The sequence below is a fragment of the Acomys russatus genome, chromosome 10 (genome assembly GCF_903995435.1).
Source record: "Acomys russatus chromosome 10, mAcoRus1.1, whole genome shotgun sequence".
NCBI lineage: Eukaryota > Metazoa > Chordata > Mammalia > Rodentia > Muridae > Acomys > Acomys russatus.
Window position 1 is genome coordinate 1624708 of NC_067146.1, and position 24239 is coordinate 1648946.

Below are 24239 nucleotides of genomic sequence, written 5' to 3' on the forward strand. Positions count from 1 at the left end.
ACTAAGATAAATGTCATACTATATAGCCTACAGTGTTTAATGTGGCTAACATGGAAGATGTAGCTAAAGAAAGACTATAGTCAATGGCTTGAGGCATCGCAGATACCACAGTGATCAACCAACTACAAGAGAGGAGTCATGGACACTGTGTGTGACACAGGTTTGTGTATGAGTAGCAGCCTCAAGATTCTGTAGATTACTGCTTACTAAAGCCCAAAGGAAAATAAGATGTCCAGTCCTTCCCCTGAAGCACCTTACTGCCTGTGGAAATGTCTAGAACGCAACAGGTCTCAGTTGTTTTCTTTTCACCATGTTTACAGACAGTGTTTTGTGGATTTTTTTCTGATGGCTTTGTATAAAAGATAAATGATATTTGAGTCTGCATGCTGCATGCTCTACACATTGTCCAGAGCATGAAGTCAGAGGTTTGTGAGTGGGAAGGAAATGTCTGTGCCACGCTGTGGCTATGCTGCTGGCACAGAGGTAGATGCCAGAGTCCTTTTGATCTGTGGACTGGATCTTCAGTGTGGATAAGGAGCCTTCAGGCCTCACTGCAGAGAATCGATCATTAGGTATCCCAGAGTTGTCTGATATAAACTTTCCCTGGAATGATACCAGAAACTCTGGGCCTTGTCTTGGGTTCTGTTTATACCAGTAAAGAACAGTATGACCAGAAATTGGGTCACATTTAAGAACTACATCCTGTCCCCTCTTCGTAACTCTGTACGTGGGAGACTGGGAGACTTCGGCATTAGTGAGGTCTGTGAAAACATAAGTTGTAAACAAATATAAGGAAAATGGTTGTTGTAACAGCTCATTAAACATGCACACCTTAAGGAGTTGATATTCTGATGACTCACCTGTCCCCAGGAGATAGAGCATCACCCAACAGAAGAACCTAATGCTCATGGCAGTGTCAGTGCAGGATGGAGGCTCAGTGAGTCTGGATCTTAGTAAGTAAGTGCAGAGGAAGACTGTAGCAACCCCTTCTCCCCACATGGCAGTTCCCATGGTGACTTCATTTCCTGGTACCAGGAACACACAATTTGCACTGTCAGTGCTTAGATGACTGACAAACATTTACACATTTCTTCTAACAAGAATCAACGTATGGGTCTTCATTTTTAGCCTCAATGCCACCTGGACAGGGATTTCATATCCTTTTAGAAGTAAAGAAGACAGGTATCTATAGGTTTGGATATTTTTATATTTAAAATAAATATATATGCACATATATAGGAATCTTTAGATACCTGCTCTCCTCTTTTCTCTATTCAAAGGTTTAAGGAATAGCTTGGATGCTTAAACTATATTTGTAGGTTTTACACAAATTGGGGTTAAAGAACAGGCCATATGTTAATGGGAAATTTCTGTGCCAACTGACAAGTTGGACTGCACACACAAAAGCATCCAGATTTGTTTAGAAAGTAAAAGATCTCTGACTTGATAGCCTTTGACCATATAGCGGGGGAGGAGGTGCCCCTCGGTCATAGACCTAGGGGAGGGGAATATGGTGAAAGCAGGAAGGAGGGAGTAACGGGAAGATACAAGTGATGGGATAACAATTTAGATGGAATCTGAATAAATTAATAAAATAAAAATTTTAAGAAGTAAAAGATCTCTACAAATTCATTACTTCTAAAGTATTCTGGTCCTCAGACTGGGTAACTGGGAAGTATGAAAGATTCAGACCTTAAGGTATGGCATCAAAGACATGTGCTACATTGGTCAGATGAAGCCAACAGAAATAAAATATTTACTACTTAATAGCAACTTAGAGTAGAGTAAGCATTCTTACTTTGGAGTTATCTGCTCTTCTTTGAATGGATAAATCAATCATATTACTCAAGAGTCAATCCTGCCTGGTGAGACCCGAGTATAAGAGGAGCTCATGGGAAAATGACAGAAGCAGGAGATAAAACCCACAACTGAGTAGGAGGAAGACTTCTGCCACAGTCATCAAAGAAGCATCTAGAACAGAAACATCCTAGTTAGAGTCACAGTTCACTTGCAGAGAGAAGTGAATTCGGAAGAGGAGCCTGGATATCAAGACGGGCTTGAGACAGGTGTGATATCTCAGCACAGGAGAAGCCATCCTGTGCTACTTAGTGTTAAATCAACCTACCTAGGCTGAAATCATGTTCAGATTATACTTGGTAAGAAAACATGTGTATACAATTTAGAGTGAATCATAGGCACAGGAAACAACTTCCTGAACAGTACACCAACAGCCTATGCCTTAATGTCAACAATTAATAAATGGGACCTCATGAGGCTGAGAAGCTTCTGTAAGGCAGGTGACACTGTCAAGAGAACAAAGCGAAAGCCTACAGAATGGGAAAAGATCTTCACCAACCCTACATCTGACAAAGGTCTAATATCCAAAATATATAAAGAACTCAAGAAATTAAACACCACAAAACCAAACAACCCAATTGCGAAATGGGGCTTGGAACTTAACAGAGAATTCTCAACAGAGGAATATCAAATGGCTGAGAAACACTTAAAGAAATGCTCATCCTCGTTAGTCATCAGAGAAATGCAAATCAAAACGACACTGAGATTCCATCTTACACCCATCAGAATGGCTAAGATCAAAAACTCAAATGACACCACATGTTAGCGAGGATGTGGAGAGAGAGGAACACTCCTTCATTGCTGGTGGGAATGCAAACTAGTACAACCACTTTGGAAAGCTATCTGGTGCTTTCTCAGAAAAATGGGAATAGGGCTTCCTCAAGACCCAGCTATCCCACTCCTTAGAATATACCCAGAAGATGAACTACCACACAACAGGGACATATGCTCAACCATGTTCATAACTGCCTTATTCATAATAGCCAGAAAATGGAAACAGCCTAAGTGCCCCTCAGTAGAAGAATGGATAAAGAAACTGTGGTACATTTACACTATGGAATACTACTCAGCTATTAAAAACAAGGAATTTCCGAAATTTGTGGACAAATGGATTGAACTAGAAATTATCATGATGAGTGAGTTCACCCAGAAGCAAAAAGAGTTAAATGGTATATACTCACTTATATCGAGACACTAGCCCAAGGGGTACGTCCCCATGGAAAACTTTACCTATCAGGAAAGTGGGTCAGAGGGGAGGACATCCTATTGAGATTTTAGGTGTGAGAAGCCTGGGAGAATGAGGAAATAGAAGGATCCAGAGGGTCCTGGAAAACTACAGGCGGGTCTGGGCCCTAGGGTCCTCCTCAAACTATGACACCAGTCAAGGAAAATATAGGCAGCAAACTTCGAACCCCTACCTAGACTAGCCGATGGACAGGACATTCTCCACCGTTAAGTGCAGAAGGAGAGCTGACTTTCACACAAACTCTGGTGCCCCATATTTGACCATGTCCCTTGGATGGAGATGCCTGGTGGCACTCAGAGGAAGGATAATAGGTCATCAAGAAGACACTCGATACCCTATGAGCATATACAGGGGGAGGAGGTCTCCCTCAGCCACAGACATAGGGGAGGGGAATGGGGGGGTAGTGGGAGCGAGGGAGGAATGGGAGAATACAAGGGATGGGCTAACAACTGAGATGTACTTTGAAGAAATTAATAATAAAAAAAGGAAAAAAAACAATTTAGAGTGAATTAAAATATCCATCACTGTACTTGGAAGGTCCCTGTAGACAAACAGTGAGATGGTGACATAGATACAGAGGTCTATACAGACCAAAAGAATGTCTTGCTTCTGTATTTTATATCTAGTTATCTTCAACTGTTCATTGCCAGAGGTCAGGTGAGCATAAACGTTACAACAGATAGTTGAGAGTGAGTGTCCATATGTTTCTTGTTCTTATTCAAGATCCTATTAATTCCAGCGTCGGATTTCTACCCAGAATGCCTGGGCACACTTGAATCCCTCTCCCTTGGAACTGTATCCTGTGGCCTGCATCAGAGAACCAAGAGCTTTGGTTGCTAGCTGAGCCACTAAATCCAACTTCTCCTTTTCAGTCCAGCTCTTCCTTAGTTCTTCTCAAATCTAGAAGATGTGTGATCACATCTGTGATAAACATCATCTTCCCATGATGCTTAGCAGGTTTTATAACATCCCTGTGGTGAAAATTTAGTAGACATATTATTATCATAATGGGCTTCAATGAAAGAAGACTCTAAGGATGGCATCCTGGCAATGGGTTTCTGAACTATCTAAATTCTTTGTAGAAAACTCACCTAGAAGTCTTGGGATGTAGTCGCTCAAAGAAGCCTTGATCCTGCTGTGGTCACTAGGGTTTAGAGAGTGTGGCACCACATTCCAGTACTCACTGTAGCTCAAGGAGATAATGTTTCCTCAGAGTTAGGCTTCATCTCTGGCAGGGCAAAATACCATCTAAGCTGCTTCTGTTGTTGATTCCACAATCTAGTGAGCAGCTGTTCAATTGTCCCTTTCCTAGGGCATGAGCTGAACTGCAGAGGGAAAGCGGAGTAGTGTTGTGTCAAGGAGAATGGGGAGTTTGTGCATATCCTAATTACAGGCCACTTTCCATCCTGGAATATTTAGACACAAGACAAAGACTAGGCAAGTCAGAATTTTAAAAAGGCATCAGAGGAAAGACAGAAACAGTGGAGACATCTGAGTCCAAGGGATGGTGCAAACCTGGATGAGCTTGCCAAAAGATGCCACTCAGAATAGACTGAGCTGTGCACTGCCCAGCATACTCACAGCTCCAAGGTTCCAGTGTTGAGAAGTGCAGTGTGCCACTGAGTTCAAGGGGTGGGGGAGAGGGGGAGTGCCTCTTCTCTCCATGTATCTTTATGTGCAGAGAGGATGCAGCCACATAGCTCTGTGGTATAACTGCTTGCACAGAAGTACACAGATGTCTGGGAGGAAGAGGCTGATTCCAGAGTGAGGGGGAAGTCCTCTGTTCTAGATCTGGCGACGCTGTAGCCCTCAGGGATATCTCCTTTGTTGATGACGCCAACATCATATGAGTAGTAGATTAGCCTCAGCCCCAACCCTGGATCCTGTCGGTACCAGAACATGGAGTCATGGTTCATATCCTGAGTACATGTCATTGTCACACGTTGTCCTACATTTAGGAGCAAGGATTTGGGATTCTGAATGATGCCAGCATTCACTGGAGCTGTGGGAAAAGAGGGGCAGTTTCCATGATGATGGAAGGGTTTCCTTTCAGTCCCTTAGAACGCCACACCCACCAAGACCTGCACAGAACTCACCGGCCTGCAGGAAGCACAGTGCTGCACTGCATAGTAAACTGAGGCTCATGACCCAGATTCAGCAAAGCAGAGAGCACGCTGAATCTTCCAGTTGCAAAAGAAAGCGGGCTCTAAAGCAAATGACTCTCAGTTCTCAGTTACCCTACCTGGCCCCAGAGGCCACGCCCCCTCCCCCTGAGAATCCTCTCCAAAACAAATGGTCATGCAATGGCTAAATAGACATAGTTGTTCAAATTAACTCAAGTACCTCTTGACATTTTTTAAAGTAGCCTGTGAGTCCATGCGTATTACGTTCCCAGTAAGGAATAGTTCCTCATTAATACACTGGTCTAGAATTATAGGGAACACTCGTGGTTTCCTGGTGGCTTTGGATTCATGTATCTCACATTATCCTTTGCTGATTACTTAATTAATCACAATCCTGTTAACATTATCTAGCTGCAGTGAGTCTCTCTCATGTTTGATTTTTAAACCTGAGAGAATTACAGCCTTTAAGGAATTTTTTGCTGTTTCTTGAAATTTGTGACAGACAGAACACCCACCAACTGTTCCTAGGGCACCTTTATATATAAAACCAATGAATTTGCTTCCCATAACCCAGGTAAGATCACATCATAGAATCACAGTATACTGGTGACCGGCCTCTCTTCATGGGCTGGAATGGACATTCGATATAATAGCTCAACCTCTTGGCAAAACCTGTTGACCTACCACATGCTGGCTCAAAATATAACTTTTTTGGAAATGACTGTCGGAGTATCATTATAAAATTATATTAGTGAAAAACATAAATAGAAATACTAAGAAAAATTTATAGAGTCAGGAAAAAATAAGATGTAAATGAAGGAATAAGAAGGAGCTGAGGGAGATGAGAGATTCCTGGGAGGGGACAAGTGTTAGGTTTTACTTGAGCCACATTCCATAGGCAATGTTTTCTTGTTTAGGATATTGTCATGAATTACTTAACATAAAAAACCTTTAAAAACCCATATTTTACAATTTGCTTTATAGACATTAAGTTCTTAATGTCCAAAAGTCCAAAATCTAAGTTCTGTAGCTTGCCCATGGAAGTCCTTGTCTCAACTTCTGTTCATTTTCTCTGAGGTGGTCTCCTTGAGCATCAGCCAGTATCACTCAGCTTCTGTGGTGCTGAAGACAGAAGGATGCAGACAAAGAGGAGGAGACTTCATCTAATGCTATAGTCACTATCAAGCCATGGATTCCACATCTGTGCCCAGAACTCCTCTGGACCAGAAAACATCACCTGAGCCTGAGGCCAAGAGCAGACCCAGAGGAGAAAGAGCTTTCTAGGTCATGGTTGTTCAGTTACAGTCAAGGCAAAGCCATTCCTTCTCAATATGACCCCATAAATGACATATGTGGTCTGCATGGCTCCAGCACATATGCTTACTATGAGAGGTCTAGCCACATGTCTCAAGACTAAGGTTTATCAGAGTGCATTTGTGGCTGAGAAAATGAGTGAATAAGAAAGAATGAGTGAATGCTGTAAAGCTAGTTTGTACCAGCAGGAGTGACTCTTTCTGACCATCATGGTACCTCACTGTCTTTCTTCAGAGAGGGGTGTTCAGAGAAGGGTGTTCATGTGTGGATCAGGTATCTTACACAGTTTCAAATACTCTCTAAGCTACTACAGTTTCAAGGAGCTCCTAACCCTCCTAAAATACTTACCAGTGCCTCAGTATTTTAATGTGTATAGAGGTTAATTTTGTGTTTAAAATGCCCAAGCTCAATTACTCTATAAAAATTAAATTTATTTGGTAAATTATCAGATATGGAGAAAGGCATTGCAAAGAATAAAATTTCAAAATCATAGAAATATCCTATATCTTAGTATATAAATATAAATATGTATATATATATATATATATTGCTCAAACATCAATGATTTGTTACTTTACAGATAATATCAGTCATGTATGATTTATATATCAATAAAGTTTTTAAAAGTCTGACTAGGGATATATGCTAAATTTTCTAGTTAGTTCACATGATGGCCCACCAAACATATGCATTTCCAAATCTGTGGTTTTTAGTTCTTAAACTATAAAATGACAAGTTAAGCCATGTCCGCATCTGCCTTTGCACATAGATAATGATGAAAGAGACTGTCTGTAATTAGGAAATAGAATCAAGCATCTGGATTAATGTTATATGCCATTTATTTTATGCTTATTGAAATGTTATACATTTGTGGAGATGGCATGACGGCAAATTTTATATGTCAGCTTGGGCAGATCATGAGTACCCAAAAGACTTTGTCAGACATTCTAGATGCATCTGTGTGAATGTTTTAAATAATATTTAAATAAGTAGATTTTAACATTAAATTAAATTAACAACTTAGTCGGTATAGCAAACCAAATAGCCCTTCAGAATATGACTTTATCTGATCAGTTCTTACTGATAAACAAAAACTCACTGTCTCAAGTGAGGTCGAATGTGCCCATTATACAGCTGTCAGCTTTGAGCCTGGAACAGCAGTACCTCCTTTGCTCACCAGCAGCACCAGCTCACCTGGAGTTAGAGACTTTCATAATTGCCTTAGCTGGTTCCTTAGACAGTCAGAAAGACAGATAAATAGATGATAGACATAAAGACAGATCTTGGTGATTTTGCTTCATTGGACCCATGCAACTAGATACTGTTGATGCCATTTATAGTTGAACAAGCTAAGATGTGGCCTGTCTTGATGAGCTCATGTTGGGATGGGAACAAGAATTAGATGTAGTGTTCTCCATAGTTATCTCTCAGGTCAGCCAGTTTTTGTCAATGAGTTCATAGAACCACTGGATATTAGGGGGATAGAAAGGGTAGAATTCTGATCTTGAAGACAGGTGTCTTTAATGACATATGTACTGTAACAAAGAGTTAAATAAACATGGGATTTAAAGAAGGAATTTAACTACACTTGGGACCATTTGAAGTGGTCAAATGATTATATACTTACAGCCCAAATTATCTATAAAGTAAATGAAAATGATATGGAGTCTTCTGATGCCAGCACACAGGGGAGTATCTCATGGTTGCTAGTAGTCTACTGGGCCTACAAATCAGGAGACAGAGCCTGCTAGAGCCCTCTTTGCCTGGCTTACTTAAGACATGAAAAACACAGGAACAAAAATTTCCTGTTGTCAAAGTATCAGGTCAGTCCATTCTTACAGGTCTGTCTGGTTTAACTGTTCATATTTAGTGTAAACACATAAAGGATGATTATGTCAAGAAAAGATGACTGGCTTGGGTGAGTCATCTTCAGAAGATGCTGAGAGATGAATACTGATGATACCATGAGACAAGGTAATAATTCATCTTTTATTTATGATGGAGGCTCTGAGCAGCATGTCATAGCATTCATCTGAAGTATTTTGGATTTGAGGTTTTTTTTTTTTTTTAGTCTCTTTTGCTGATATCTTCCTAGCAATGATCCAATTTATTCATACAAATAATAATTCTGTCTTTCCATTAAAGTATAATGCAGAAAAATACCCTTCCAAGCTGTCCCCATGATGCATCTGTTCCTGGAAGGCAAAAGCACCACACAGCAGAGCTGCCTCAGCAGGCCCATGGCAGCATCACTTTGTTCCTGACCTTAGTTCCCAGCCCTTGCCTTCCCCCTTCTTTTATCCTCCCTCCTAGGAAAAAAAGGCCAGGCACTCACTCTTTATTGAACCCACTGACTCTTTTTTTTCCTTTAATTTTATTAATTTATTCATATTACATCTCGTTTGTTAGCCCTTTCCCTGTTTCCTCCCATTCTTCCTTCCCTCCCATTTCTCTCCTTCTCCCTTCCCCTATGTCTGTGACTGAGGGAGACCTCCTCCCCCTATATATGCTCTTAGAATATCAAGTCTCTTCTTGGTAACTTGCTATCCTTCCTCTGAGTGCCGCCAGGTCTCCCCATCCAGGGGACATGGTCAGAAAAGGGGCACCAGAGTTCATGTGAGAGTCAGATCTCACTCTCCACTCAACGGTGGAGAATATCCTGTTCGTCGGCTAGGTCTTGGTAGGGGTTCGAAGCTTACTGCCTATATTCTCCTTGGCTGGTGCCTTAGTTTGAGGAGGACCCCAGGATCCAGATCTGCCTGTCATGAAGCTATTCCGAAAGATAGAAATGGACGGAATATTACCAAATTCCTTCTATGAGGCCGCAGTCACATTGATACCTAAACCTCACAAAGATCCGACAAAAAAAAAAGAGAATTTCAGACCAATTTCTCTTATGAACATTGATGCAAAAATACTCAAGAAAATTCTCGCAAAGCGAATACAACAGCATATCAAAGACATCATTCACCACAACCAGGTAGGATTCATTCCAGGCATGCAGGGATGGTTTAACATATGGAAATCCATCAATGTAATCCACCATATAAACAAACTGAAAGAGAAAAACCACATGATCATCTCTTTAGATGCAGAAAAAGCATTTGACAAAATCCAACACCCATTTATGTTCAAAGTTCTGGAGAGATCGGGAATACAAGGCACTTATCTAAACATAATAAAGGCTATATACAGCAAACCAACAGCCAATATTAAATTAAATGGAGAGATACTCAAAGGAAATCCCTCTAAAATCGGGAACCAGACAAGGCTGCCCTCTGTCCCCATATCTCTTCAATATAGTTCTTGAAGTTCTAGCCAGAGCAATAAGACAGCAAAAGGAGATCAAGGGGATCCAAATGGGAAAGGAAGAAGTCAAATTATCCTTATTTGCAGATGATATGATAGTGTATATAAGTGACCCGCTGACTCTTTTACCCATCCCTGTATTGAGAGGTCTCAGACTGGCTGGGAAGCATCCTTTTGAGGCTGCTTTTAAGGGCTCTGTAGGGCTTCCAGCCACACCATGGTGTCACAGTGCCCCCAAGTGGGAGATGCATATATCAGTTCCTGGAGTCTCACCTTTTTTTGTTTTTTGTTTTGTTTTTGTTTTTTTGTTGTTGTTTTTTTTTTGTTTTTGTTTTTATTACACACGTATAAGACAAACTACATACAGCAGGGAGAACCATGTGACAATCATGAGAATAATGAGTTCTATACATGTTACATTCATAGTGACTTGGCCATCTGTATTTGTCTCATTTGAAGCAAGTGTTTTTCCTGTCTTGTTGGGTCTAAATTTCTGAATGAGATTCAATATTTATCCTATCTTAACTCTAGTAGCTTAACTTCTTTATCTTGATCTAAAATGATCTTGTCCCCTAACCAACTAAGCTTGGTTGTAAAACTATACTATCTTGTCTTCAATGCTACTTAGATGCAGGCAGAGTTGATGGCCGCACTCTGCCAAGTCAGGGTAAGCAAGTCCTCAATAGTTCCTGCCCTGCAAGCAAGTCTGTCAGAGATATTGGGCCAGAAAGCTGAAGATGAGGCTCCAACGTTATACAGTGTATTGGGTGACTGCTCAGGCAGTAAACTGTCTTAAGTCAATTTATACATTTTGGAAGCTGCTAACCCACACTGCTGGTTCACTCAGGAATTTAAGTTTTATTGCTTCTCGAGTCTCCCCTTCTAAGGTAATATGTTCTTGACTGTCCTCTGCTGAACCAGGCACAGCGACCCAAGCCCTCTTGCCTATCTCTCTCACATACATGCTCCTGTTTTCCCAGTTGGCCCAATTTAGGGATTGATTTTCGAATTCATCATCATCCTGTGGATACAAAATATATGAGCCAACATTATGATTCAAAACAAAACAAACGTTGCCTCTGTATAAGTAGTAGCTAATGTGGAGGGTTAAGCTAGGATAGCCTAGACAATAAAAATAATGAGCAACGGTCTCAAGGGTGTGTCCCTGGAAGCATGCTACTCTAAGCTACCCCTCCTTAATCAGACCTAGACAGTTTCACTCTTTACATGTAAATCATTACCAAAATTCAGATAGCACACTTTATAAGGAGGGTTATTAGATTTTGTATATTCATTTGCAAACTTACAAATCCACAAACTGTGCAGCTCCATAGGCAGTGATTAAGGTAAAATTGGCAGGGTCTGAATTTACTCTGAGCTGTCACCAGTGACCCAGCGCTGCTGATGAAACATAGGCACACCAGAGAGGAACTGCTCCCAGGTGGGCGAGTCTCCCCAAGAAAGCTCACGCACATAAATTCTCACTCACAGGCACAATGCTGTCTAATTAGCAAGAAGTACGATTTGTATTACTCAGCACAGCTAAGTCTGCTTTCGGTTTTATGTAAATTTCCGAGAAACTTTGATGATGTTTCCAGCTGCGTCAACTCTCTAAAGATGAGACGATGAAAAAAAAAATGTGGCAGTGGTGACAGTTTCCTTTGCTAAGGAGCTGTTCTGCTATCTGAGCATTGCTACAACACCTCATCTTTGTTTCAGAAGACAATGCTTAAAAGGCAAACTTGCCCTTCTGTTCACAGAGCCAGGGGCTTTCCTGGTGCCACTCAAGGATTCTGACTGTGAAATCACAATGGCTCAGAGTATTACAAAAGACGCATGGAAACTTGAATGACCCACAGCACTTGTTCATCTATTACAGATAAGAGAACTGCTTGAGGGGGGACAGTAGTGATTGATAATAAGACAGGGCTCTGTGGTAGCGAGTGTTAACTTTTGGTTTCATAAACATCATAGTCAGTTGCATATGTCACTTAATTTTGAAAGCAAAGGCAAAGAGAGCAAGACTCTCTGGAGCCAGGGAAGAGCAAGGCCGCTGGAATCGCACATTGCACACCATCTGTCCAGTCTGGAAAGCACTGGATGAAAAGCCTGACAAGTAGAGAGAATCTGTCAATGGGTTTCAGAACATTAACCCAGGGGAGAAAAAATTTATGTTTGGGAAGTTGGAGAATCTCTCTGTTTGGAACCAGGCACAATATGACCTCCTGTGTACTTTGCAAAGGATTCGTCTGGACCAGAACCTGGACCAGAAGTCAGCAAGGAGGATGCCATATTAAGCGTCACCATTCTCGTGTGCCAACCAGCCACCAGCGATATCCCAAGTGGGACTGTCCACCAAAACCTGCCTGTTACAACACCACTTGCTGCCTTGTGAGCACAGCCTGCTCTGCGGTAGGCTGGGCTGCTTTGGGCCTTACAATCCCTGTACAGTTCCTCTGCTTCTCCTGGAAGGCAGTTGTTCCTTGACAGCTCACTGCTGGAGAAGAACATCTGCACGTTCATGAGTTTATTATTTGACTTCCTAGTAGATAAAAGCATCAAGCAGCACTATTCTTAGTCCTCTATGATGCTGGCAGCCAGCTACGAAACCAGAAACGTCGGCAGCTCTTTGGTGTGACCTAATCTTGTCTGTTACATGGTTTTCCCAGCTAGACAGGTACCACAAGCATATATGCACAAAATAAATAAACTCCAGCCCCAGAACATTGGAAATTTACCTTCCTTAACCTCGCTTTTGACACTGTAGGAGAAAAAGTCCTAGGGAATTAAGAAGTTCCTTTGGAGATTTTAATGAAAGGCAAGACAGAAGCCTAGATGATCTTAGAGAGGGAAATAATAAGGAAAACCTAGAACGAGTTACCAAGTTCATCCAGTCATCCTCACTGCACAGAGCCTTTGGTCTTAGATAGCCCTGCCAATTCCCTCAGGACAGACACCTTTCTGGCTTCTCTTTACCAGCTGCTTATTGGTCAGCTTATCCTGAAATAAGCCACAGTGGCTGCTCTTGTGGCATTTGCTGTCTTTTCTTCTAGTCTTTCCATTCTAGAACTCTTTTGACTTTGGTCATATATAAGCAATCATGTGGACCCATACATGTGATTAAATTCCTTTGACTTTTTCTTTGATGCTGAAATTGTAGGTGAACTATTCCTATAATCTATGCTCAGAGAGCAAAGAAAGAAGAGTCCTGACTGAACCAATGTATGGTTAAAAGCTAAACAGGAACACTTGGGAACACTGGCCTTCTTACACATGCTACTTCTGACTTAAATTACTGCTAGTGTTAATTTTCTTAAATATCCTTGCTTAGCTGCCATTGACTTTTGAGTAGTGCAGTATATAAAAGGAATATAGATATTCTTACACAGTCTATTTTTATTCCCTGGGCATAAATGCAAGCAACGTAAGAAGATTTCACTGAGAAGTATTTGCTGGGCCAGTTGCATCCAATAGGAGTTGTCAATTATTGATAAACCCACATGCTGACAAGATGCTACCCATAGGAAAGAATTATCCCCTATTTTTTTCATGGTTATAAGCCAGAAAAATTTCTCTCGAACACAGCCTAGCTTCACAGACTTTAAAATTCCATGCACGCAAAACGTATTAAAAACCTTTCATAATAGAAGCTGATGTATCTGATGGATATTTGGGTGGTGTAAGAATGACAGTTTCTACTCAAAATCATAAAAATACAAGCTATCACTGTAAAGCACAATGAGAAAGAGTATATTTCTCTGCTTTTAAAAAATACCTAATCATATTTTGTTTTAATTAGGTCAAACCTCTAAATGACCAGTCAAGCCTAAACAGTAAAAGTCAACAAAATAATAGCTTGGAAATGCATTAGTATCCATGAAAAACTAACCATTATGTTTCAGATGGAAGGAAGCCAATATAATAACATAAAAAATGTCTGAAATACAAATGCCTGTCACATTCTAAAACTGTAAAGCAGTGTCATCTTCCAGCTGCTTTCCTCCACTGAAGCTAATGAGACAAGAAGGAAGTAGATAGGCCAGGGATGAACTCGAAACTGCGAGACTCTTGGACGAGGACAGACCCTATTTGGAAGCTGCAATATGAATAAAAAGAAAGGTGAGCCAAAGCCTGTAGTGGGAAAACAGGAAGGAAAATTATGTAAGTTCAGATCCGTCTGACTTCATGCTTGCACTAAAGTAATCTATCTGACTTTTTAGTGCAGGAGACAGCTGTAGGCTAACTGATAGCACTCCCACCAAGTGAGAACACAGCAAGGAGGTAGTATGTATGAGACAGACTGGAAGATTCCTCTGGATACTGATTCTGTTCTGCCTTGCTCAAGGACTTCTGGCCTCAGGACATGGAGAAAGGCAATGCTGTTGTTTATGAATTGCTGAGCCCATGTATTTTGTTGTCATATTCCAAATGGAACAGGCAACAAACAATGAACAGTTTATATCTCCAGTGTGTGTGTAAATTGCTCAAGTAGGTGAACGAAGAATGCTTAAGCAAATTTTGTAAACATACCATATGCAAATATACAGGGAGGTAAAGGAATCCAGCACATGGGAATATAAAGAGTTAATTTATTAGAAGTCATAACAAATAGCAAATCAACATATTTGACATTCACGTTTCCAAGTATTTTGATGTAGAAGAAAATGTCATCGATGTGTAAAGTTTAAAAAACTGAGAAAATATTTTGCCTAATAGAAATTACAGAAGTGAATCTTATATTTAAAATATCCTTTTAACTTATCTGGTAGATTTTAGCTATTAAGTTTATAATCTAAATAATACCTACAGAAGCTTCATTTCAAGATATATATATAAAATTTTCCTATAGCCCATCAATTTCAAAAATGATGAAATCCAAGCTAAGGGTTCCTCTTTTCTCCTTAGGCAGCTCTCCTGCTTGTCCAGGTCTGACTATAAGCGGCACAGAGCTGTTTTTCTTTTTCTTCCTCAACAAAGAAGGATGCAGGAGAGCCAGGACAAAAGACTGAGCACACTGCCGAGGAACCACAAAAGACAGAAAGATGCTTCCACCGTTTGCCTCCTCTCTTTATTGTTCCACATTCCCTCCCAGGAATTTCCAGGGTCTCCAGATGATCCTACATGCCATGGACAGAACAGCACCCTTAAATTTACCTTCCACACCCACCAATCAAAATATTCCCATCAATGACATTTCACTGCAGAAAAAAATGTTGCCAAATAATACATATATATATACACACACGCACATACACACACACATACATATATATTTTTTCTAAGTTACAGTTAACCAATTATGTAATCTTTTTTATTGAGGAGAAAGATTCATTTTCTCCTTGAGGGAAGAAGAAGCTAATGAAATTTACCAAAAAACAAAACACGAGACCCTGCTCCAGTTTAATTAATTAGTAATGAACAGAGAGAAAAGATTTTTTGGGGCGAGTTGCCTCCATGTTGGCAGGGGGCTTCAGGGATATGACTCTTATGTGTGGTCACTCACTCTACAGTGGGCTTTTGGGTGGTGCTGCCGCCCCATGCTCCTGCAACTCTTCACATATGTGTCTGTTGGTTAGCCTTAATCCCAATAAAATCAGTGATTGATCAGATGCAACTTGAGTAGGATATTTCTTTGGTCTACTGTCTCTGCCGTATCTGGGTTAGTACACAGTTGTTCAAGTATTTTCGTAAAAATTCATACCACACTAATCTCTTCTAAAACACAATTCATCTTTAGTGATTGAGCTGTCTTTCTAAATGGTTGTTTAACCATTCCTCCAACCTTCATAATTATATTTTAAAATAACTACATAATATCACAAAACACAATAATTAAATATATTTTCATTGTTGTGATTAAAAACATACTTAAAATGGACCGTTATAACTATTTTCCTTGAAGTTAGTTTTAACCACTTTGAGTATACAGTCCGGAAGTATTAAAACATCCATATTGTAGCACACCTACCGTAACTATCCATCTTCCCCGCATCTTCGTCTTCCCAAAGTGAGACTCTGTACTCATCAAACACAGACTGCCCACTCTCTCTGTGTCTGTTCTCAGGATGTTGCCGTTCTATTTGGAGTCATATAGTTACACAATGCTTGTGCTTTTCTTTTCTTTTTTCCCCCCTGGTTATCTTCATATGATACAGTGTCCTTAAGATTCAGCCATGCCACTGTCTGTTTCAAAGTTTGTTTTTACTAAGGGTGGATACTATTCTAACATTCATGTGTGTACACATATGTGTGTGTGTGTGTGTGTGTGTATGTGCACACAATGACTTATCTGTGCACCAATGGACAGACATTGCTCCCGCTTTTTGGTTGCTCTGGGGTAGTATATTGTTGTTCTAGTATTTGTTCTAGTCCTGCATCCCACTCCTTTGAACATGTGCATCCAAAAGTTGAGTTGATGGACTATAGAGTAATTCTGTGCTTGAGATTTTGAGGAACTACTGTGTTCTTTTTCAGAGTGAGTAGCTGAACTATTTTAATCTCCCACTGGCATCACACACACATAACATCCGGTTTCTCTATGTCCTTGCCAACACTCATCATCTAGTTTCTTTTTTCTAAATATTTATCATAAGAAGTATAATGTGAGAATTTTTAATTTTTTCTTTTTAAAATTGAAAATAGATTCTTCTCTCACATAATACATCCTGACCACAGTTTCCCATCCATCCACTCCTCAAAACTCCCCCCGTCCCTCTTCTCTCTCTCTCTCTCTCTCTCTCTCTCTCTCTCTCTCTCTCTCTCTCTCTCTCTCTCTCTCTCTCTCTCTCTCTCTCTCTCCAGAATGTAAATATATGGTGGGATTTTTGTTCTCTTTTGTTGTTATTTTAATTTTGGTTGATTTTGAATATTGAATTAGCCAAAATATTGGTCTCCACAGCTGCAAGAAGTTACTTTCAATTGTAAAATCCCATGGTTGAAAAACTGTTCCATTCAAGGCTCAAACAATTTTTCTATAATGTACCTAAAGTTAAAAAAGAAAAGTTCATGTTTCAGTTGAACTGGTGCCTGCAGTGGAGTATCAGGTGGTTTAGACTGCGTTTTTAAAAACAGGTTCTCTATGAACTTAGCATCCCAATCCTGATGCTTTGCAGCCCATTGGAGACCAGCTCCATGTAAAATAAAAATGCCGTGGCTAAGTTTCGATAGAAATCCCATTTAAAATGAATTTATGCCATGCATAGCTACAGGGACTTACAGATAGTCATTAAGCATGCTGTCTCTCGGGGATGGGAAAAAAGAGCATGAATTCATCAAAGCTTTTAAAATAAGCTGTTATTTATAGGACCTGAGTTAGCTAGAAAAATATTGCTTTCCCTTAAAATTTTGAGGTACAAGTCCTTCTCTTGTAGAGCTGTGTATCTTATGAACCTAACGGGAGTATGGTGCTCCTTGAGAAATAACTGGCTTCTTTTTCTTACTGCCTTCAAACAAGGATAGCAATTGGAAGCTGTAACACAAACTGAAGACTTTGTATTGATTTCTGTAACGTGACTCATTGACCACTTGAGTCATGATTCCCAAGCATCTTCTAAATTGCTTGCTGTTCAGTTACTGAAAATATCAAATGAAGGGACAAAATTGGATAGTACAAGCAATGGCAGACTTCAGTGGGTCTAGAGTAGTGTGGAGTAACACAAATTTCATTTTCTGAGTTTGAGTCTGTGTGTGTCTATGGCATGCCCAGGGGAATATATTCATCTGGAAATTCAATAAAAAGTTTTAGAGACTGGGTAAATCCAAACGGGAAGTATACAACTGGAAAAATACTGAAACAAAATAGCAGAAGCCTGGGGCTGAGAGCAGTGGATGAAAAGCCATTCCAATACAATAGTAGAAATGAAATGATAAAAATGAATTGAATTAGAATCCTCAATGGATATTCGCCTTTACAAATAACTAAAACTAGAGAAAAGAGATGTATAGAAGACACAGCTCACAATTCAAAACTGGAGTTTTTTTTTTTTTTCTTTCTGTTCCTCAAGCTCACCTACCATGTAAACAGCATTTCTAACTACAGCATCCCAGTGTTATCATGCAATTGGTCAGCTCTCACCCAGAAATACTAGGGACATTTTGACCTCTATGCACCTTATGCTTCACTTTATACAAATTACACTAATAACAGTAGTTTATTTGTGGGCCATGTTTACACAATTATATCTTCATTATACCATGTTTCTTTGCTTTAAAATTTCTGAATAAATCTAGCTTTTATCCACAGAAATATGACTAGAAACTCTTTCAAAAACCAATATTTTAAAATTTTGTTTTAATCCTATCCTTTCAAATTTTCAGATATGTGTATATTGTGTAATGATCATATATTTTCCCATATCATCTTATCCTCCCTTTCTGGGCCCCCACCCTCTGTTTATCTCTTTTGTTCCCCTAGATAGTCACTCCACCTTCATTTCATACATACATACATCATTTTATATAATTACTTCTAAAATCTAAGAACCATAAATGAGACAACATTCAGTGCCTACAATTGCACCAATTCATTTGCTATAATTATCTCCAATTGCGTACATTTTCCTGTAAATGACATAACTCTTTTTCTTTGAAGCTGAAAAAATATCCATTTCCCGTGTGTACCACATTTCTAAATATTTACTTATTTTTGTGGGAAGCAGCACATTGCATGCAGCTTCATCTGTGTGGAAGCCAAAGAATGACTTGGGAGAGTTGGTTTTGGCTTCTATCATGGTGGTCCTGGGGACCAAACTCACGTCTTCAGGCTTAGCAGCAAACAGGTATTCCTTATCCAGTCTTCTTTTGGTGAGCAATTGTCTTGGCTCCACAATGTATCCATTGTGAACAGTGTTGCCATAAACACTGATGCTCAAGTGCCCTTGGGTCAATGCTTAGGCGTGGTATGGCTGGGTCGTATGGTATCTCTACTCCTAATTTCTTTTTTTAAAAGCTTCCATACTTATTTCCATATATTTTAATAGAAATCTCTGTACATAAAAGAGACTCTCATACCACAAGATATAACAAAATTACTTTCCCCAGCTGCCTCCATGATTATAAATAATCCTAGAGGTGAGGCATTTGCTTCTGGCTCTAATCAAGTATGTCCATATTGATGAAGATAGTATTGTCTACTCTAGCTCTTCATGAAGTAAGAAGTCAGCTCCACTTTTCCAAACGTCTCAAAACTTCTATCCTGCCTCTGACCGTGAGTTATTGAATTTATCTTAACATGAATGTTTGTCTTTTCCCGTGCTAGTCTAAAAATTCTGTAAAGGTGCTATCATAAAAGGGGGTATGCTCATAGAGTATCAAGTCTCTTCTTGGTAGCCTGCTATCCTTCCTCTGAGTGCCACCAGGTCTCCCCATCCAGGGGACATGGTAAAATATGAGGCACCACAGTACATGTGAAAGTCATACCCCACTCTCCATTCGACTGTGGAGAATGTCCTGTCCATTGGCTAGATCTGGGTAGGGGTTTAAAGTTTACCGCCTGTATTGTCCTTGGCTGGTCCCATAGTTTGAGCGGGACCCCTGGGCCCAAATCTGCCTATCATAATGTTCTTCTTGTAGATTTCTAAGGTCCTCTGGATCCTTCTACTTTGCCATTCTCCTATGCTTCTCTCATCTAGAGTCCCAATAGGATGTCCTCCCAGGATACAAGGGATGGGATAACCATTGAGGTGTAATATGAATAAATTAATAAAATAAATAAAAAACAAACAAACAAATAAGCACACAGACAAAACAACCCTCTCTCCTCTCACTGCAAAACAAAACTAGCCAGGTTAGCTAAAACAATGCGGAACAATAAAAGAATTGCTGGAGGCCCCACCATTCCTGATTTTAAGTTGTACAGCAGAGCTATAGTAATTAAACAAAACAAAACAAAACTGCATGGTGTTTGTGTAAAAACAGACATGTTGATCAATGGAATGAAATTAAAGACCCAGACATAAATCACAAAAATAATAATAAAATAAAATAAAAGGGGATATACTACATAAAGATAAAATGTAGCTATAAAATAAGATTTACAAGGTAATGTAAAGGCAAAAAGCAGTAAAATATATCCAATATTTACCCACTCTATGTGTAAAGGTATTTGGGAAGACATGTACCATAGAAACATCACCAAAGTGCCCTACATATTTATAACAACACTGAGTGGTGAACATGCTGCTGTAGACAGGAGCATCTCAGTGTCTGATGGATGGTTACAGCCTAACTCGGGAGCCTATCTTAACTCAGTTAAGAACCTCTTCTCACTTGGCAGGCTGTAATTTAGGATTCTAACTCAGGGGACGATATGTTCTTTGAGTCAAGTTACAGAGCTATCTCACTTCATGAGCACATGAGCAGTATATTTTCCTTCAAGGAAAGCCAATTTGCTATTCAGGATGACCACTGCAGTGCCAAAGTGGTTCTAGAATGAGCGACTGGTGACAGGGAGTCCTATTAAGCACCAGTAATTGTTGTTCTCAAGATCATGTGTAGAGTTAGTTTGTCTACTCACTTGAATTTCAGCAGACTATCTGTATGCATACCACAGTTTGGGCAATGCTTATGAAATAACTGTTGTGAGGTATTCATCAGAGAATAAGCTTAGACATGACCTTAAGCCTATAAAAAGCCTCCGTTCACTGGCCTGCGACTACATTACGTATTTGGAATACTAGTGTAGCCTGAGCCTTTCTCAAGATGAGCTTTTAAGCACAAAACCATGTTCTGGGTTGATATACTTCAGTTAACAAAAACTGTTAGCCAGAAGAACTACAGTAGCTAAGAAGCAAGGTTGGGACATCTAGAAACTTTCCAAGAACTATATGGACTTTGATGGATTAAGCCTTTTCTTTGCTTTCGGCAGGTGGTGCTGTCTACGTGTTGAGTTTTAAAGCCTGAGTGGCACTTCCACCCATCATGCAGTGAGCTGTGTTAGGGTCTGGGGCTCTGTTATAATAATCAAACAACTTTCCTTCTCTTCCAATTTTCTGGGTGTGGGGGAGTTTTGACTTATAACTCTGTTGCTCCAACACAACCCAGGTTGGAAATATTACAGCATCCTCTAATGCCAGTGGAAAAGAGATTATCAAACCTGCAGGTAAGAGACCAATTTCCATTTGTCAAAAGGCCTTTCTCTTATAGAGAAGTTTTGTAATATAATAATTAATCTATTTTTTCCAGCATGTTCTGTGCTTATTTGTCTTATGTTTGAGTATAATCACTAGAATAGGCATGATTTAAAAGCTGCGAGTCCTTCACACCCTCCAGTCCCTTTAAGTATATTATTTTTGGAGCAAAGACAATACACACTTAGAGAAGGTGCTATTGTATCCTGGAAAAAATTATAATAATAATGCCTAGCCATTTATGGAACACTGAGCATCTAGTGGCATTTTATATACGTGGTGTCCGATATCTACATTAATGCTTTAAGTTAGATGTTATCATCTGTATGCCATAGGTAGTAGAAATTAGGTTAATTTTAGTCTGTGGCTGAGCATTGATATAAGGGGAGAGCATCGTGGCAACAGGAAATGGAATGGGCCAAAGAAATGAGGTGACACTTTAATCAGAACCCAAAGGAAAAGAAGGTAGACCAGGAAGAGGGGAAATGTACACAATGGGATACAACTCAGCTATTAAAAACAAGGAAATCTTGAAATTTGCAGGCAAATGGATGGGAGTAGAAATGATCATCCTGAGCGAAGTAACCCAGACTCAGAAAGATACGCTTGATATATACTCACTTGTAAGTGAATATCGGCCCAACATAGATGTCCTCTCAGAAACTCCACTGGGAGTGTGGGGTGTGGGGGGGGGGACTTACTGCTGGACTCTGGGAGGAGCACTGAGAGTGGTATGGAAGAATGGGAGGATGGAAGGACTCAGAGGGCTCAGGAGTCGTCAAGGAGACCATCAAGGCTGGTGTACCTGGATAGGGGGGCGTGGCACTGCACAAACTGATGCGCCAACCAAGGACAATGCACACAAAGAACCTAAACCCCTGTTCAGGTATAGCCAATGGACAGCTCATGCTCCATGGTTGTGGGGGAGTGGGGACTGCCTCTGACATGAACTCTGGTGCCCCTGATTTGATCACTTCCCCTTGGTGGGGAAGCACAGCGGGCACACAGAGGAAGGGTAAGCAGGCTATCTGGATGGGACCTGATAGGCTGTGGTCCTAAGGGAGGGGAGGAGGTCCCCTTCTGTCAGAAGGAGGGTGGGAATGGGAAGATACAAGCGAGGGAATAACAATCAGGGTGTAATCTGAGTAAATTGTAATAAATTTATTTTTTTAAATAAAAAGATAAAGTTAGAGTTTTCTTCCCAGAGAAAGAAAAACAGTAGTTGTTCTCATCAAAGGGCAGAGACAAAGAATCATTGAAGTCAGCAGTATATGAAGACAGAAGAGTTCTGAGGCAGGAGGTGTCACATGATGAAGCAGACCTGGGACAAGGACTCGTGTCTCCCTGGACACTGCTAGCTCATATGTACAACTGCCATTTCTGCACACTGCATTATCGTCCCATGCTATGGATAAATATGCTAGCATAATGGTGCATGGATTGCTAGTTAGAGGTGACAAATACCATGTAGGAGTAGAAAGAAGTGGGAGATAGAATGGCACATTAAAATTTCCCCACTTCCCTTTGTAGCTGACTCACACCTATCGGCTTGATGATCACACAAAGGCTGTTGACTGAGACAGGTAGTGAGTCTGAGTGCTAAGGTCTTTTAAGTCAGAAATTATCCATGTATGCCATGTACTCAATGGCAAGATCAAGGCAAGTCCAGAGCCTCTTTTTATTATGAATCAGGGGCTGGAGAGATGGCTCAGTGGTTAAGAGCACTAACTGCTCTTCCAGAGGTCATGAGTTCAATTCCCAGCAACCATATAGTGGCTCACAACCACATATAATGTGATCTGATGTCCTCCTTAGGCCTGCAGGTGTACATGCAGGCAGAACTCTGTATACATAATAATAAATAAATAAATCTTTACTATGAATCTGAAGAAAACCCAAAAGCTCAAGAACTGGGATACACACAGAGTCAATGTTACAAGGCATGACCTTTGTTCAAGAGCACTCAGTGGCAGCATCTTCCTCACTCTTAATAGGCCCCCTTTTAGATGATAAATTATGTACTTAGCCTAAGACTCTGAAAGCTTATGTTGCCTCCAAACTTGGCGTCTATCCTAGTCACCCAGCAATTCTTTCTAGAGAGACTGGTAACTTCACAGCATGAAGGACAGTTGCCTCAACAGGGTCAGACTGCAATTTTTTAAAAAATTTATTTAATTCTAATTTATTCACTTTACATCCTGATTGTAGTGCCCTTCCTTGTCTCCTCTCGGTCTTATCCTCCCTTCCTTCTTCCTCCTTCCCCTGTCCCATAGTCCTCAGAAAGTTGAGCCCCCCCATACCTACCATCTGACCGCAGCCCAGCAAATCTCATCTGGACTGCCTGCATCCTCTTCCTCTGTGGCTTGGCAAGGCCACCTCACCAGGGGAAAGTGATCAACAAGAAAGCACCAGAGTTTATGTCAGAAACAGCCCCTCCTCCCACAGTACCCACAAGGAGACTGTGCTGCCTATCGACTACATCTGAGCAAGGATTTATATGTATGGCTCTGTGACTGATGCTTGGGTAAACTGTGGCCTCTGGAATGTCAACCACACTTGCTGTTCCTGGGTTGTTGTATGACACTGTTCCTGGCATCACGTGAAGGAACATCCAATCACCCCCAGATAAAGAAACAATGGCAGAGCATAGTGCAGATAGCACCAAAGTTTTATTGGGGTTACCTACATGAACACAAGGAAGGGGTAACCTACATGAGTATGGGTGAGCGGTTGCTCACAGGAGCAGAAGTGAATCAAAGGCAACCTCATCATTAAAAGCCCAACCCAGCTCACAAAACATAGAAACCTGGAGCTCACTGCACAGCTTGCAGGCAGCTCACCAGGCATGGACAGCCATGGTTCAAACAGCCTCCCTGTCCCAAGAGCAGGCTCCAGCTTCTACTGTCATCTACTGCTCTGAACCAACCTTCTTAGTTAATCTTTAGACTATGATGCTTAGACCTACCTCCTTTCTGGAAAATTCTCACTTGACTATTTTCAGTATTCTCATGAAAAGCCCTCATGTCCTCTCTGGAAAGCCCTTCTCCACTCCTGCTCAAAGTAGGTGCTTAGATTCCTGTCAGGAGCCATAGGACCTTGCCTGACCTGCCCCAGTGGCTGAGAGGCCCTGCTGGCTGAAAGCCACAGCTGTCTGCATACTTGAGATAATTATTTTGCCTGGCAACCACAAAGATCCAGCCTGACCTTGAGAAAGAGAACATTCGGTGTACCGCGACTTCTGTATAATCGCCCCATTCCACACCT